General features: G+C 41.7%; 1 long non-coding RNA gene across 1 annotated transcript; it reads right to left on the reverse strand.

The window, feature by feature from the left end:
- Nucleotides 1-6,746: 6,746 nt before the first annotated feature.
- Nucleotides 6,747-8,136, reverse strand: LOC138133946 (uncharacterized). Its single transcript, XR_011160581.1, has 3 exons — nt 7,856-8,136; nt 7,680-7,807; nt 6,747-7,630 (listed from the first exon to the last, which is right to left on the reverse strand). It is a non-coding gene; the product is annotated as an uncharacterized lncRNA (long non-coding RNA).
- Between the last annotated feature and the right edge of the window lie 6,693 nt (nt 8,137-14,829).

The raw sequence follows: 14,829 nt of genomic DNA on the forward strand, positions 1-14,829 counted from the left end.
GGTGGTGATTAGTAGGTTGTAGAAGTTTTTTTGGGTGGCTTAGTTAGACGGGACATTTCTAACTGCGTATTTGGCGTCGGGGTCGGATTGTGTTGAGGGGATTTTTGTTCTGGTCCATGAGGTGGGTGAATTATCCGAAGATGGGGGCCCAGATGAGACAGTGGTGTTTTGGGGTGATAGGGGGCGGTTGGAGGCGTTAGTTTTCAACTCACCAGATTTTTGGTGGGTCATCATCTTAGTTTTGAGGGCTTCTTCAACGGCTTTTCTCCTCACTTCTTGCTTGGTAGTTGGCGGTGGTTGAAGGGGCGTAACTCCGGTATTTTTGGGGTCGGATTGGGTTTTTTACCTCCGGGACACGACTGACTCGCACGGAAGTTCAAAGCAGAGTGGACTTTCACACTTGATCGTTTTCTTAAACGAAAACTGATGACAACCGAGGACTGAACACTCATCCAGCTGATCTACACAATTTTCGCACAGAACACAGAAAACACGTCCGAACTTCACAAACGTAAAACTCGAACTGCTGTTTCATATCTTGCCCTTTTAACAACGGCGTGTCGTCGGGTGTGGAAAACACTTTTTCGTCGGTAAAAATCACTTGGGACCAATCCCTTTCTAGATTGGCGTGACAAAAAGCTAATCTAGCGGCCACATTCAATTTTTTTTCGCCTGAATTCTTGCATGTAACTCACTTTGATGTAAACGTCTTGCGATGGTATCGGCACTACAATTTGCTTCGAAGCTCTTGTTGTTTGTTAGAACCGCGGTTATGGCAGTGTTCAAATGTGATGGCTGTATCGGCGTGATTGTCTTGTGAAGTGCGTGGCTCGATTTGGCTACGCAAGCGGCATTTACTGTTTTGGGCCGGCGGCTTCTCGGCTGAAATCTCGACCGAACTCGGCCCCTCGGCCGTTTCCCGCCGCGTCCCAGAATCGTTTTATCTCCGGGCAGTCCCAATGGAAGTAACTGGCAGTGCTGGCAACGCGGGAGTGGTCGCGGAGTTATTGTTTTGGTAGACGTGGTCGCTTTCTCGTTGGCCAGGATCGGCAGGACCTGCTCGATCTTGGTGGTTCCTGTGATGAGCTCTTCCATGGTCACTTGAAAAATAGAATTTTATGCTACAGCAATAATCCTACTGATAAATGCTAATGAGGTTCGTCAGTTTGGGGTTCGCAACGTTAGCTTCAGGCAGGGATGTTACAGGTAGTGGTAGTTGTATTTATGACAAAGGTTATTACTTGATAGTAAAATCTTATTCTTCGGTTGTTGTTGTTAAATTTACAACCAAAGCCGAATTCCACTAGAGTTTCTGTAGGACTATAACCGCCGAGTATTTGATCAGTTCGTCGTTCAGCAAGAGTTGGCACGTGTTGGTCAGCTCTTCTTCCGCTATGTGTGGGAGGATTCGTTTTGAGAGCTTTTTTTTTGTCAAGAAATTCTCGGCTGACTCGCCGATGGCTTGTTTGGTCCCGTAGAACTCGGCGAGGAGCTTGACTTTAATTCCGAGACTTTCGTATTTGCCGACGAGGCCCCGTTCCAGGTCGTGGATGGCTGTTGTGAATGGTGCGTTGCAGCTCTACCACTCGGCTGCTGCGCCCCGGAACTGTGCTGCAACCTTGTTGCGCCACAACGCGGGGTTCCTGGCGAATTTTTTTTTTGAAAATGTTTTTGTTTTTAACATCTCTGAAAGCTGTTTCTTAGTGTAGCTTTCATTTAAATTTCGTATACATAGTTCGTAACATATTTTTATAAAAAACGTCCATTAACAATACGTTGTCTAATTTCTCTCGCTACATTGAAACAATCCTGATTATGATTAAAATTATTGGGTAAGTTTTCGGCTTGATTATTTAGTACTTCACCTTCAGGTAAGGGAATATTATAAGCACTGCACATAGTATGAAGAACTGCACATGAATATTTATATATTTATAACACTTTTTATAGTCATTCCAAGTGTTACCTGTCGAATATTATTCCTATTTTGGATAAAACGTTATTATATCTTGCGTCCGACGAATTTGGTTCTACTTGTCCAAAGGGTGTAAGCAGCCAGGGTTCTAATGGATAACCACTATCACCAATTAAATAAATTTTTCCTACTACGTATCTAGAAAGTTTCATCTACTGCCCTAGCAACACACTTGTAATCGAAAGTGAATCGTATCTTGCGTGTGGTTGCTAGCTACGAAAGTAAAATACTTACGCGACTAGGAGATTCCTTACGGGACGAGGAGGGTTTATTTTATTTTGTGACTATTTCGATTGAGGTACCCAAATCATCAAATGGAAAACAGCAACACATTTTATAATAATATGTAGTTTAATTAGTCCAATGGAATACAACAAAGGAAAATTAATCTACTTATTCACATTTATTGTGATTTATGAATTGTTGGAAAGTTAGGTTATATCGCTCACCCGACTTGACAGGCGACAATGAGGCTAACGTAATTCCAGCGGCTCTTTCAATTCCGTCACATTCCATAATTTGCGGGAAGGCTTGTTGCATAAATACCAATAACCACAAACTAACAAACTAGCATTATTACGGATTACACGCACTTACACAATTCACGCCGTTTGAAGACGAAAAATAAAATGTTTGTAAAAGCTGTTGCTATGGTTTTTGCTTCCAAGATCCAAGGACGGTCGCGATACGGCACGATTTTTGCAATTTTATTAACATTATAAAATGTTGGTGCTTCGTAGTAGGAAAAATTTAATACAATACACGATGCGTAAGTTTCTTCTTTAACCGCGGAGGTTTCACGGCCCTCGGCTGTCGCCTCGGGTCTTGAACTACCTCCTTGGCAAAAAAAGTTCACTTACGCATCTGGTAATGTAAATAACTACAGGGTTATTCTAAATGATTGTAGTCGAAGTAGGCGTGAAAACTCAATGTAAAATTTATGATTGCCGCTCCACATAAAAAAAACATCAAAATTATGTGAATAAATGAGTACACACGGGAGTTAAATTGAGTGCAAAACAACTCAATATTTCTGGATTCAATCGTTAATTTACCAAAAATAAATAAAAATCTCATCACCGCACTTTTCACCTAAAAAATGACAGTGACAGCGACAAAACTGACAGTTCACATGAAAGCGGCAAAAATGTAATAACATGGGCATGGCCTACTTCGACTACAATCATTTAGAATAACCCTGTATAACTGACCATATAAATTCTGAATTAATTTGGGACATCATCCACATAGTCGCATAATGAAACGGATCAAGGAAAGTGGGCATTTATACTTTTTTTTATTTGCAACACAAATAATCTGCGTAGTTGTTGAATAATAATTCTTTCTGCGATAATGAGCAGCCCCAGGATATGTAGGATGTTTAGCAGGTGGTGCAACTATTCGTATTTGGGTGCAATCAATCACACCAATAGGTCAGAGAAACGTTGATCGATTTGAGAAAATCTTTGTTTTTTAATTTGTCGATCGTCTGGATTGGTTGGAAATTGTATCCACTGATTTAATAAATGCGACACTATACAATTTGCTACTTCAGTGACACAACGATTTGCATTTGGTTGACTTAGTGCAAAACAGTAACCATGTCCAACTCCCAGCTGGTAACTTCTATGTCCAAAACAATGAAGGGCAGCTAGAACTCTCAAAGGGACAGGAATTCCTGTTTTTCTTTGAACATTTTGAGAAACTTCTTTCTACCTCGCAAGAAGTAATGGGCTCATATTTGTAATTAATTTCTTCCATTTTGGTTTCATATTTCGGCACATCTTCGCCTCTAAAAATTCTCGCCAATTCTAGAAGAAATTTGTATCCAGGATTTTTTCCAAAGCCACCATGAAAACGACGCTTAAACAGGCTGTAAATTGTAATTGTAAAGCCCGCTGTAGAGAAAACGCATAAAACACATAGCAACTAACATTTTACTGACCCTACCACCTCAACTCTGGTAGCATTGTTTTTTTTTGGCATTAAAAAAACCTAAATTTATTCTATATGTATGTTAATGGAGTCGTGCGTAAAACGTTGTACACACCTGAGGCCGGAAGTAGATTACGCCCTTAGCCAAATAAAGGCCGTCCTTCGTGGGGCCTCAAATTTTAGCCACAGGCGTAATCTTACACTTCCGGCCCTCTATACGTAAATAACTATTACAAAATTTAATCTACTCATGCGGTTTTCATTTCGTCCTTTGATTTTTTCAAAAACAAAATTTTGCCTTTGTTTGCTTGCGGCCTTTTTTATAAACTTATTAGCCGTATTAATTTTTACATCAGTCTAGGATTGAAAATTTAATAACATTTCAGTAAAAAAGTGTAATATACTGGCGGGAGTGGATGTCCCCCGCAACTTCCCGAAACTGTCTGCACACGACTCGCCGCTTTAATAGTATATTGCGATATAAGGTTAGTAAGTGTATAACAGATTCGAGGAAGAGTTTTAAAAATCCATCTGCTTATTTCAGATAGCGATCGACACTTTGTATTAAATTCTACAAGTATATAGGGTTTCCACCATGGCAGAAATTTGTTTAATTCTAACCTGACCTGAAGCGGCCCGGAAATCCATACATTCACTAGCTTTCTCATCACACCAGAGCACACGCAGTACATGTAATCTATGGGGAAGTTTGTAGCTAGACCACTAGGAAGTTCTGTTAAAGGTGAAATTGTAAGATGATGATCTTCATCTAGTTGCCGTAAAAACGATTCAACAGACCCCCTAGGCTCAGAAATCGAATTTAGTATCACTCTTCCCAGAACATAACGATCAGTGCATTTTTCATATGAGGAATAGCTCGCATGAGATTTAATGCACCTAAAAACGTGCTGGTGAATCACACATTACGCTATGTATTTTTATAACATTGTTTTTTTTTTTTTCAAACTCAAACCCATGCTCTAGCAGCTCTTTCAGTTCTTTAATAAAAATTTCTAAGTAAGCAGACAAAGGACGTGGCTTAGAGGTACCACAAAACATAGTCACAATAAAAGGGAAACTATTTACATTTTTAATTTGTCCTAAAATGGGCCAAAGTTGAGTTGAGGAACCACGATACAACGGAGGTAATGTTTTTAAACATTGATTCAAGCTTTCCAATATGCCAAAATATATCAACTCGCCTGTTTAGAGTTTCTGAGTGGTACCAGATTTAGGTGTTTTCAAAAGAGTTCGACAGTCCAGAGGAAGTTCAGGATGATAAGGGCATAAAATGTGAAGTAATTCAGAAATTCTTGTGTGGTTTACATTAACTGCCCAATTTTGTAACTGTTGAATTAAAGATGGTTTTGTACAAATTTCAGAGTTGACATTAGAGTTCTCTTAATCCGAACTGCTTTACCATAGAGGTTAATTTTCAGCTAAATCTTGAGACTCATTTAAATAATTTGCTTGTTGAATGAAAGCAAGTTACTGAACTTTTTTTTGTTCATTATACAAACTGTAATTCAAAGCCAGTGCGTTAGACAAGCAGTGCCTCAGAATTTTATTGACAGGTGATATCAATCCGTTAATGGGAATTAATGTTACAATAGCAAATGTGAGAAAACGTCCATTTTGTTTAAATTGAATTGACGTTTTTGTCAACATCATTAAAGACCAATCTTACAATGCAATTTCCTTTGCTTTCTGCTGCAAAGTAAAAAACACCCCGCGCGGGAAATCGGATTTTCCGCACTCCGACGTAACCGGGAAATAACGAGGCAATGAGTACAAAAAAAAATCAGTGGTGCTCATGTGCCAAAAGAATTTCAGAGGACTTGCACCTGATTGTCTCCACTTTTGGTTTTGTGTCCCACTATTATTACGCCTAGTTTGGAAAGAATTAGCTTCCCCGGGACCTACCTGAATAACAAGCCCTGTTATTTACGTTGGTCGCAGCTTCCACAGTGTAATAGTGAATCTCAAACGAGATGGGTGTAGTTATATTAGCACCATACATCACTATCATCGGTTGGACTTTATTTCCAAACCTTGTGAAAGTGTTTTTCTGTCCAAATTTGACATTTTAAGAATTCGGATAATGCAGCGTGATACCCTTTTCTTTACAGACAGTGTTAAATTTACCTTTATCGTTTATGCGTGATTTTACATTAAGGAAACGTTTTATTGTTACATTTGAACGGCAATACGGGGTGGTGTAAGTGTTGGATTCTCTCATGGACTGTGACCTTGGAAATATTTCCGCGAAGGCGAAGTGATAAACCAGTGAAAAATCCACCACAACGCTTGGCGTCGATCCTCCCCGGAAACTCGACCCTACGTGGGACCCCATCACCTCTTTACACCCTCACACTGGAACTGCCCGTCCACCACTAAATTCTTCTCTCTGTTCCTCGTGTCTCCACGGTCGTATTCTAAAAAAATTTCACTCGGAAAGGCGTGAGCGCCTACCGCAAAAAGTCTGGGGAAACGTTAAAACTGTCGCGGACGGTTCAAATGGTGTAGGCGGGAAAATTTTCTATTCCAGACATTACTGTGGTTGGTTTTTATCTCCTTTGGAATTTTGTGGTTTACGGTGTTTATTTGCTGTCTCTGGGTATTGGGTGCGCTGCCAAATTCACTTCAGTTTATTTCGGTTTTTAATTGTTTTGATCTGAAGGGTGTTTGACCTTAACTGGGCCAGGGACAGCACCGGGCTCTCAGGGGGTTTTTCGGGGCAAAGGGCGTGGGTTGTGATATGGGCGCCAGGCAACTTTTTGGAGCTGGTGTAGTCTTGTCCAGCTGCCAGGACAAGTGCTCAGTTCTTATTCGTCGGAGGGAGTTTAATCAAATTCGTTTTGAGTTTAAAAAAATTGATTTATTCGGTCACTCCAAAACTTTTCACAACTGAGCTGGTTTTGATGATTTGGTACTGGCTCGCACGAATACGAAAATGTAACTTGCTAATTGAAAATGAAAAACTTGTGGAACCAGTACACTCAGATGGCCTTAATATTTAACTTGGTCGTAACCAGAAAAGCTTTTCTTTACAATTGACCGAATACGTAAATTAAAACAATTGATTCTCCGACAAAATGAATAGGTATTCGTTCTTTAATAAAAAACTTTCCGAACTTAAGATTCCTTTTGATCGAATAAATAAATGAATGAAATTAAATGAAATACAAGGTTGAGGTCAGGGTATGACCTTGACGAAAATTAACAAATTGATTCTGGTAAAGAAAAGTTAAATTCGGTAAAGTTCCGAAAATGTTGATTTCAAAAAAATTTCTGAATTATGACAATGAAAATGTGAAAATTGAATGTAAAAAAGTCATACAAAAAATCTTATTAAATGCAAAGTATCAATAAATTTGGATATACAAGAAATGATAAACGTGAGAAGCGGGAATTCCAGACGTTTCTTAATTTACACAATGCCGATATGAAGAAATGGCGACTTATCTTTACTGCCGAGTCTGGTGTCTCCTCGAATGAGCGTCCTTTCGACTTGCGGTACGGTACGGCTCCGATGCGATGGTGTCACGGCATGACCTTGAAGTTTTTCGTGTAAGTTCTGGGCCGGAAACGAAATAATGCTGACGGTACTGATACGAAGACGGTATGTTCGATCTGACGAACTACGATATGATCGTCCTTGCGAACGATCACCCTAACGAACGATACGCCTGGAGAAACGATCGCCCTAACGAACGACCCCTAACGAATTGATGTTAGTGTTGCGAATTTCGAATGGTTCGGTAATTACCTTTCAGCGAAAAAGGGGGTTCTTGGCGATAATTCTGGAAGTCCTTCCGGTACTCCTCGGTAACATACGATACGGTACTTCTCGATACGAAATGATGCGGTACGATACGATACTGGATCGAACTACCCCTAATAAATGGTATTAGTGAAGTGAAGTCGCTAATTTTCGATAATTACCTCTATTAATGCTAGGGGTCACTCGACCACGAACCCAAAATGTGTTCCGCTGGCGTCGCCTCGGCGGCTCTCGACGAAATGCCACGACTTCCGCATTTTTAATTCCGGCACCGCAGTCCCGTAAATCGCGAAAATCGTCACGCGCGCGATTCTCGACCTTATTCCGTTGCGCGATAAGGCGTGCTGCGCTTGCAGGGCACTGCGCAATCGAAAAATTGCATTTCTGGTGGTACTACACGTGCGCTGTGTCATGACAGGTGTACGGTCATGGCGTCGGTTTGTTTACATCGGATTTCAGGTGATGAAGCGGTAGAGTGTCGGTAAGTCGTGCACGTTAATTCAGATGTTGATTACCGTACCTCGTAGGTTAAAAAAAAAGGACAGGAAGAAAGATGGGGGTTTGAAAAGAAGGAGGTGACTTTCCGGCAAGCTATGAAAGTGAAAAGGGAACCAACATTGCCGTACGGTCACCTATCGCTGACAAGAAGAAGAGAAAGTGAAGAAAAAGAGATTGGGAAAGTGGGGTTCTGAAAGATAGGTTGCAGCTCGACAACCTAGAGGCGTGAGGCCACCTCAGCCTAACATTTGCGGGGCTAACAAGTGTTATTCCAGCCGCCCCGTGGTGGCTGGCACCAAGACTCTACTATGAATTTCCGCTTCCGGAATGAGCGACGTAAAAAAAGGCTTGAAGGCAGGGTGGGCGCGTCGCGTTGTCAAATGCCGTGCGTTATCTGCTAGCTCCAGGTATTCGAGCAGCGATCTAATAGTCCCGCGAGCAAAAGTAGGATCTCTTGGCCTCCTACCCCGGCCAAACGCTATTGTGGCGTTTTGTAACGCTACAGGTGATAATTTCATTGTTGTGATTTTTGTTAATAAGTTATTTTGCATGTTTTTGATTATTGCGCGTTTCTGGGTTGTTTTGGATGTTCTTTTTGTTTTTGTTCCACGAGCTTGTGGTGGGTGGTGGAGCATAGGTTTTGTTATTGTTGTTGCTTACCTTGTTGATTTTAGTTGCGTTCTTGAGATGATTCATTCTGTTTCTGTAGACGGGGCAGCTCGTGTTGTTCGTGGGGTGGTTTCCTTCGCAGTTGGCGCATTTGAACTCTTCTTCTGGGATGATCCCCCGATGCTCGTATGTGAAGTGGCCCTGGGTACACTTAAGGCAGCGTGGTGTGGCGTTGCAGTTGCTGGTCGCATGGCCCCAAGATTAGCATCGATGACATGTGTGATTATTTTACTGTTCGTGTGCCTCGTCCACTCGAGTTGGTTCATTATAATCGACTTGTCGGTGGTAACTAGGTAGGTCAAGCGTTTCATTACCCTCATTTATACAATTTCGTTGTCTTAATGCCATGCTCTTCGTTAAGCGCTTCTTTCACTTCTTCTGGTTTCTGGCACAGCCCTCTTAGCACGAACGCGTGAATTTTCTTTCCTGTTGCGTGAAGGTATAATAACTAGTCTCGTCCTTTTTTAACGGGTCTTGAATTTTGTTCCAGTTCGTTTTGTTGTTTGTGTAGATAATGACCTTCCTTCGCTGGCAGCCTCATCTGGAGGTCTTGGTAATTTTTTACGAACCCGTGTGTTACTGTAGGGGTCGTTGTAGTGGTCGCTACATTCATATCTTCTCCGCGATGTTCGCAAGGGCTTGATATATGTTTCTAACTAGTTTCGGAAACTCTATGTTGTGTAGTATCCTAATTTAACGTTTAGGAGAACGGTTTTCCATTGGTAACTATTTTTTCGTATCAATTTTTGAAGTGCCATTGTCACCACCTACAACTTACCTACCAACGTTATAATTATTGTCCAATATTGCAAGAATTCACCGAATATATAGTCCTACAGAAATTCTAGTAGAATTCGACTTTGGTTGTAAATTTAACAATAACAACTGAAGAATAAGATTTTATCATCAAGTAATAATCTTTGTCATAAATACCACTACCACTACCTGTAACATCCCTGCCTGAAGCTAACAATGCGAACCCCAAACTTCGTTCAGCATAAAATTCTGTTTTTCCAGTGACAAACATTAATTAACAACTAAAGTCGAATTTTACTGGAGTTTCTGTAGGACTATACATGCCATCATAAGAAAATGTATTCTTTTAGGAACATATTTGAGACGAACATTATCATAACTTTCCAAACTACTTGTATGGCAATAATGTGAGACATGTTTTAAATCGTTTAAAAAGGTTTTATTCATAATTTCAGTCTACAAAACTTGATACTCTGGAGAACCAAAACGTATCCATTTTATCTCACGTGCTTCGGCCTCGGATATCGGCCTATGATCACAAGACATCTCTTCCCCATTTTCATTTGTCCACTCGTGAATGTTACAACATGTTTCAGAAGCAATGTAAATTTTTCAATCAGAACGTCTGGGTTTCGGTTGCTTGTTTCTGAAGATCACCAAAAATTAGTTATAAAAAAAGTCTTGATTTTTTTTCGGCCTTATATAATTTTTGTAAGTGTTTGTTTGGGCAAGCGGTGGCGTGGTGTCCGAGTTGAAAGCATTTTGGTTGCTTTTTATATGGAGAGACAACCATAAATTTTACATTCAGTTTTTACGCCTACTTGGACTACAATCATTTATAATAATTAATAACCCTATATAAATTATCATATTTATTAATCAATTTTGGCCTAAATTCAGAAGTTGTAACGTACAAAGAAACACGTGAGTATACCAATACCTGCAATACCTTCATTTGCTCCCTGTAATTCATAGTCTCTTGGCTGCACGGTGAATTTGGATTTCCGGTGCAGTTATTCGTTGCGGACGAACCAAGGGGCGTTGAAGCCCCTTCGGAGGAATTTGTTTTGGACGACCTGCTGCTTATGGAGTTGCGTGTCGGAAACGTGGCCCCACGCGGTTGAGGCGTAGGTCATGGTGGGGAGGACCACGGTTTTGTACAACACCAGTTTGTTCTTGATTGACATCTTGTTTCTTCTGGAGGTCAGGGGTGACAGTTGACCTGTAACCATCTCACCTTTTCCCATGGCGTAATTCACGTGTGGGATGAAGGTGAGTCGTTTATCGATCAGGACTCTTTCCAAACATGTGAACCTGTCCTTCAGGTTCTACACGTCGGTGTGTAATCAGGAGGGCCGAGCTCTTCTCTGGATTCACTTCGATCCTCCGGCGACGGAACCACGTCTCGAGGGCGTTCGCGGCTTGCTGCAGTTGATTTTCGCTCCGAAGGAGCGATTTTCCAGGAAAGTGTGGAACAGCTGTGTCATCGCCATTAGCACATTCGATTCCCGGAGCTTGAAAACAAGCCCGTCATGCCAGACCGTGTCAGACGTCGAGGAACACGACTCTGGCCACGTGCTTGTGCTCGAGACTCACAGAGACGTATTCGGTGACGCGCAATAACTGGTCGGTTGTGGAGTGTTTTGGACGGAATCCGAATTGTTCGTCCGGGATCGTGTGATTTGCGCGGATGACCTTCGTTATTTTGGAATGAATCAACTTTTCAATCACCTTACCTACTGTTGACAGTAGACTAATGGGACGATGATTTTGCGAGAACTTCGGATCCTTTCCTGGTTTCGGGATGAAAATGACAGTGGTGGTTTTCCAGCGAGCTGGGAAATGTCGCAGTCTGAACATCCCGTTTGCGATTTCGGTGATTGCCTTCTTGGAGGTTGGGGGATTGGAGTTTCCGGCTCCTCATCTGCAAGTTGCTCGATTTGCTCTTCCACTTCCTCGACGTGGTCCAGGTCGGCGAAGTTGGCCCTGCATTGCAGCTCCAGACTGTCGGCAAACGCTTCCGCTTTCTCCTCGTCGGTGTACCTAGCTGATCGGCCTCCAGTTGCGAATCCAGCAGGTCGGGAGTACGGTGGGAAAAATTTTGATATGAAAACACAAAAAATCGCGCGCGAGTCGGGAGGGTGCGGCTGTAGCCGGCTTAGACGTCGACGGAATGCTCCCGCTTTGAATACGTATTACCTGGACCTCTGGAACTGGAGTTGGCCCTGGCATGGAATCTGAAACATACTCGGAAATGTGTGATTATTATTTGTTACAAAACTGCGCTTGTCCGCGGAGATCTGTAATAAAAACACCAGAAAACTTCGCGAGAGACAGGAAGTGGTGATGTCACTTCAGTCCTGTCGGAGGAGCAGACATTTTGGCCGTGGGTGGCGGTATGCTACATTTTTGTGGTAGTTGACGGATTCGCGCACGAGGGGGTTTGGGTGATTAGCCGCTTCTCAAAGAATTTCCCTGCAACATCTTCCTCATGGTTGGAAGATTTGCTTCCCGATGGAGTTGAGCGTTTCTGACGAACCAGGGTGCGTTGAATGAAGGCGGCCCGGAGGAATTTGTTTTGCACGACTTGCAGTTTCTGGAGTTGCGTGTTGGCCACGTTACCCCAGACCGCGACGCCGTACATCATTGCCGGTCTGACTATCGTTCGATAGATCGTTATTTTGTTCGTCGTGGACAACTTGCTTCGCCTGCAAACCAGCGAATTAAGTTTTCCACGAACAGTCTGGTCGCGAGTTTTCGCGTGCTCGACTTGAGCGTTGAATCGGAGGTGATTGTCGAATTTGATTCCGAGATATTTGACTTCGGTTTTCAACGGGATGACGCGGTTGAACATGACGGGCGGTGAAGCCGTCGGGTGAACAGAATCGCACTACTCTTTTCTGGATTCACGTCGTTTCGCCACAAGCGAAACCACGTTTTCAGGTTTTCAACAGCGCTTTGGAGCCGCTGCGTCGCGAGTTCGGGAGACCCTGAGCACGTGAGGATTGCAGTGTCGTCTGTATACAACGCGAGCTTTGTTCCGTCGGGTTTGGGGATGTCGGCAGTGAAAATTGCTCACAAAGTCGGTGAGAGCACCGAACCTTGTGGGACGCCTGCTTCGATTTCGCGTTCCGTCGAGAGTGCGTCTCCGATTTTCGCGTGAAAAACGCGGTTTTGGAGAAACGAATTGATGAGTTTGACCATCGCCAACAGTAGGCCTGCCGTGTGGAGCTTATGAACAAGTCCATCGTGCCAGGCGGTGTCGAAGGCTTTGGCCACGTAGAGAAAGATCGCGCCAGTCGATTTGCCTTGATTCATACCGTGTGATATAAATTCGGTGACGTGAATTAATTGGTCCGCGGTGGAGTGTTTGGGGCGGAACCCGAATTGTTCATCAGGAATCACGGCGTTGTCGTTGGCCATTTTGACTAGCCGGGTCAGAATAACTTTTTCAACGATTTTACTTACGTTCGAGAGAAGACTGATGGGGCGCTAATTTTGGAGACATTTCGGATCTTTCCCGGGCTTGGGAAAGTGGCAGAGTCGCAGGCTGGCGTTGATAATTGCGGTTAAAGCGACGACAACTTTCTCCGGCAATAATTTCAACGCGGTGTTGGGGATGTGATCTGGTCCGGGTGCTTTATTCACCTTTAGTGATCCGATAATTTCGCGGACCTCTTCCGGTGAGGTGGGTGTAATGGGGGTGTCGTTCGGTTCCGAAAGGATTTCTTCGATTTCGTTCTCGATTACCTCGATGTGATCCAGGTCGGCGTCGGCGATGTTTGGTCTGCACTGCAGTTCCAAACTGTCAGCGAACGCCTCCGCTTTTTCATCGTCCGAGAAAATGAGTCCGCGCGTACCGTGAATCGCTGGTAGTTAGTGGAGTAACGATAGACAAAAATACGGCGTTATTTCGGAACCGGTAGCAAGACTTCCGATTGTAATAATTTATTTTTTTTTATGTCATGAATACAAAATACTAAAACCTTTATAGGTTAAAAATTGACGCTCATAGTGGGAAATACACTCACTGGCACAAAAAGCGACTCATTATGATTTCTTTAATAAATAATCTTGAAATTATATTTGTGCTTTTTTTTTTTTTATAATAGTTAAATTGGGATATTTTCAAAGATCGGGAGTGCTATGGTCACCATGGCAACCGAATTGTTTTGTTTAAATAAATTATTGAAAAGTTTGCGCTACTTCCATGTTGTGTTTTTGTCGATTGTTTTACGTGTTAAAATTTTTAATTTGGCAATACGAGATACTAATTCAAAATACTGTTCAAATTTTGTCAATTTTTTATAACATAAAATTTTTTTCAAAAAATAACTTTTATCATTTTCCATTAAAATCTTATTTCCTATGTTTAATGTTTTGTTTGTCGGATATTCTTTGGCAAAAAATAACTTAAATAGCACCTACCAATACAACATGATACCAAAAAAAAACTTCTAAGACAAAGAATTACTTAAAATTCAAAGTGAGTAGAACTCATCAAACGATCATTGTGACGGGTATTGGTAAAAAATATACAAGAGATGCTGAAAGTAAAAATTTATTCAGAGTGTATTATGTATAAAAATTAAATATTTTCCCCGGTTTCATTCTCTTCTATGTCATTTTCATCTAAAATTGTTGATGGTTGGCAATTACAGCGGCCTATTTTTGAACACGTTGTTTTTCAGGAATGGAAAAACAAAATAATCAAGGCAAGTTGTTGGTACAGTTGGGAGTAAAAAAAACGGACATCAAAATTGTGACATTTTCAAAAATTCAATATAACCCATTCTTTATTGTCAATGTGAAAGTTTATGACAACTGGAACATTTGAAGAATTGATCAGACGTACCTACTACCTTGTCAAAAATAAATTACTCCCTATATTTCGAACTTTTAGAGAAATAACGTTTTTCATGTTGTGTAACTAGAATTTTCAGAAGTAATTTTGAATGCCAAAGGTTGGTTACTATGAATTGAGGGATTAAGTTCAATTGCCGACAGAAACCAAAATTGTTTGTGAAACGAAAAATCGTTTATCACTTAGCGAGGCATTAGTCATTAATTTGCAACTGTGACAAGGAATTAGCCACAGCCTTACATTTTTGAGATATCTTTTGTGTGCCACCAGAAACCACATAGCCCCCAACCTAACCAAGTTTATGGCAACCTAGTATCGAATATCCCTAAATCCTAGAGAGTAATTTAT

The sequence above is a fragment of the Tenebrio molitor genome, chromosome 6, assembly GCF_963966145.1.
Source record: "Tenebrio molitor chromosome 6, icTenMoli1.1, whole genome shotgun sequence".
In the NCBI taxonomy this organism is placed as follows: domain Eukaryota; kingdom Metazoa; phylum Arthropoda; class Insecta; order Coleoptera; family Tenebrionidae; genus Tenebrio; species Tenebrio molitor.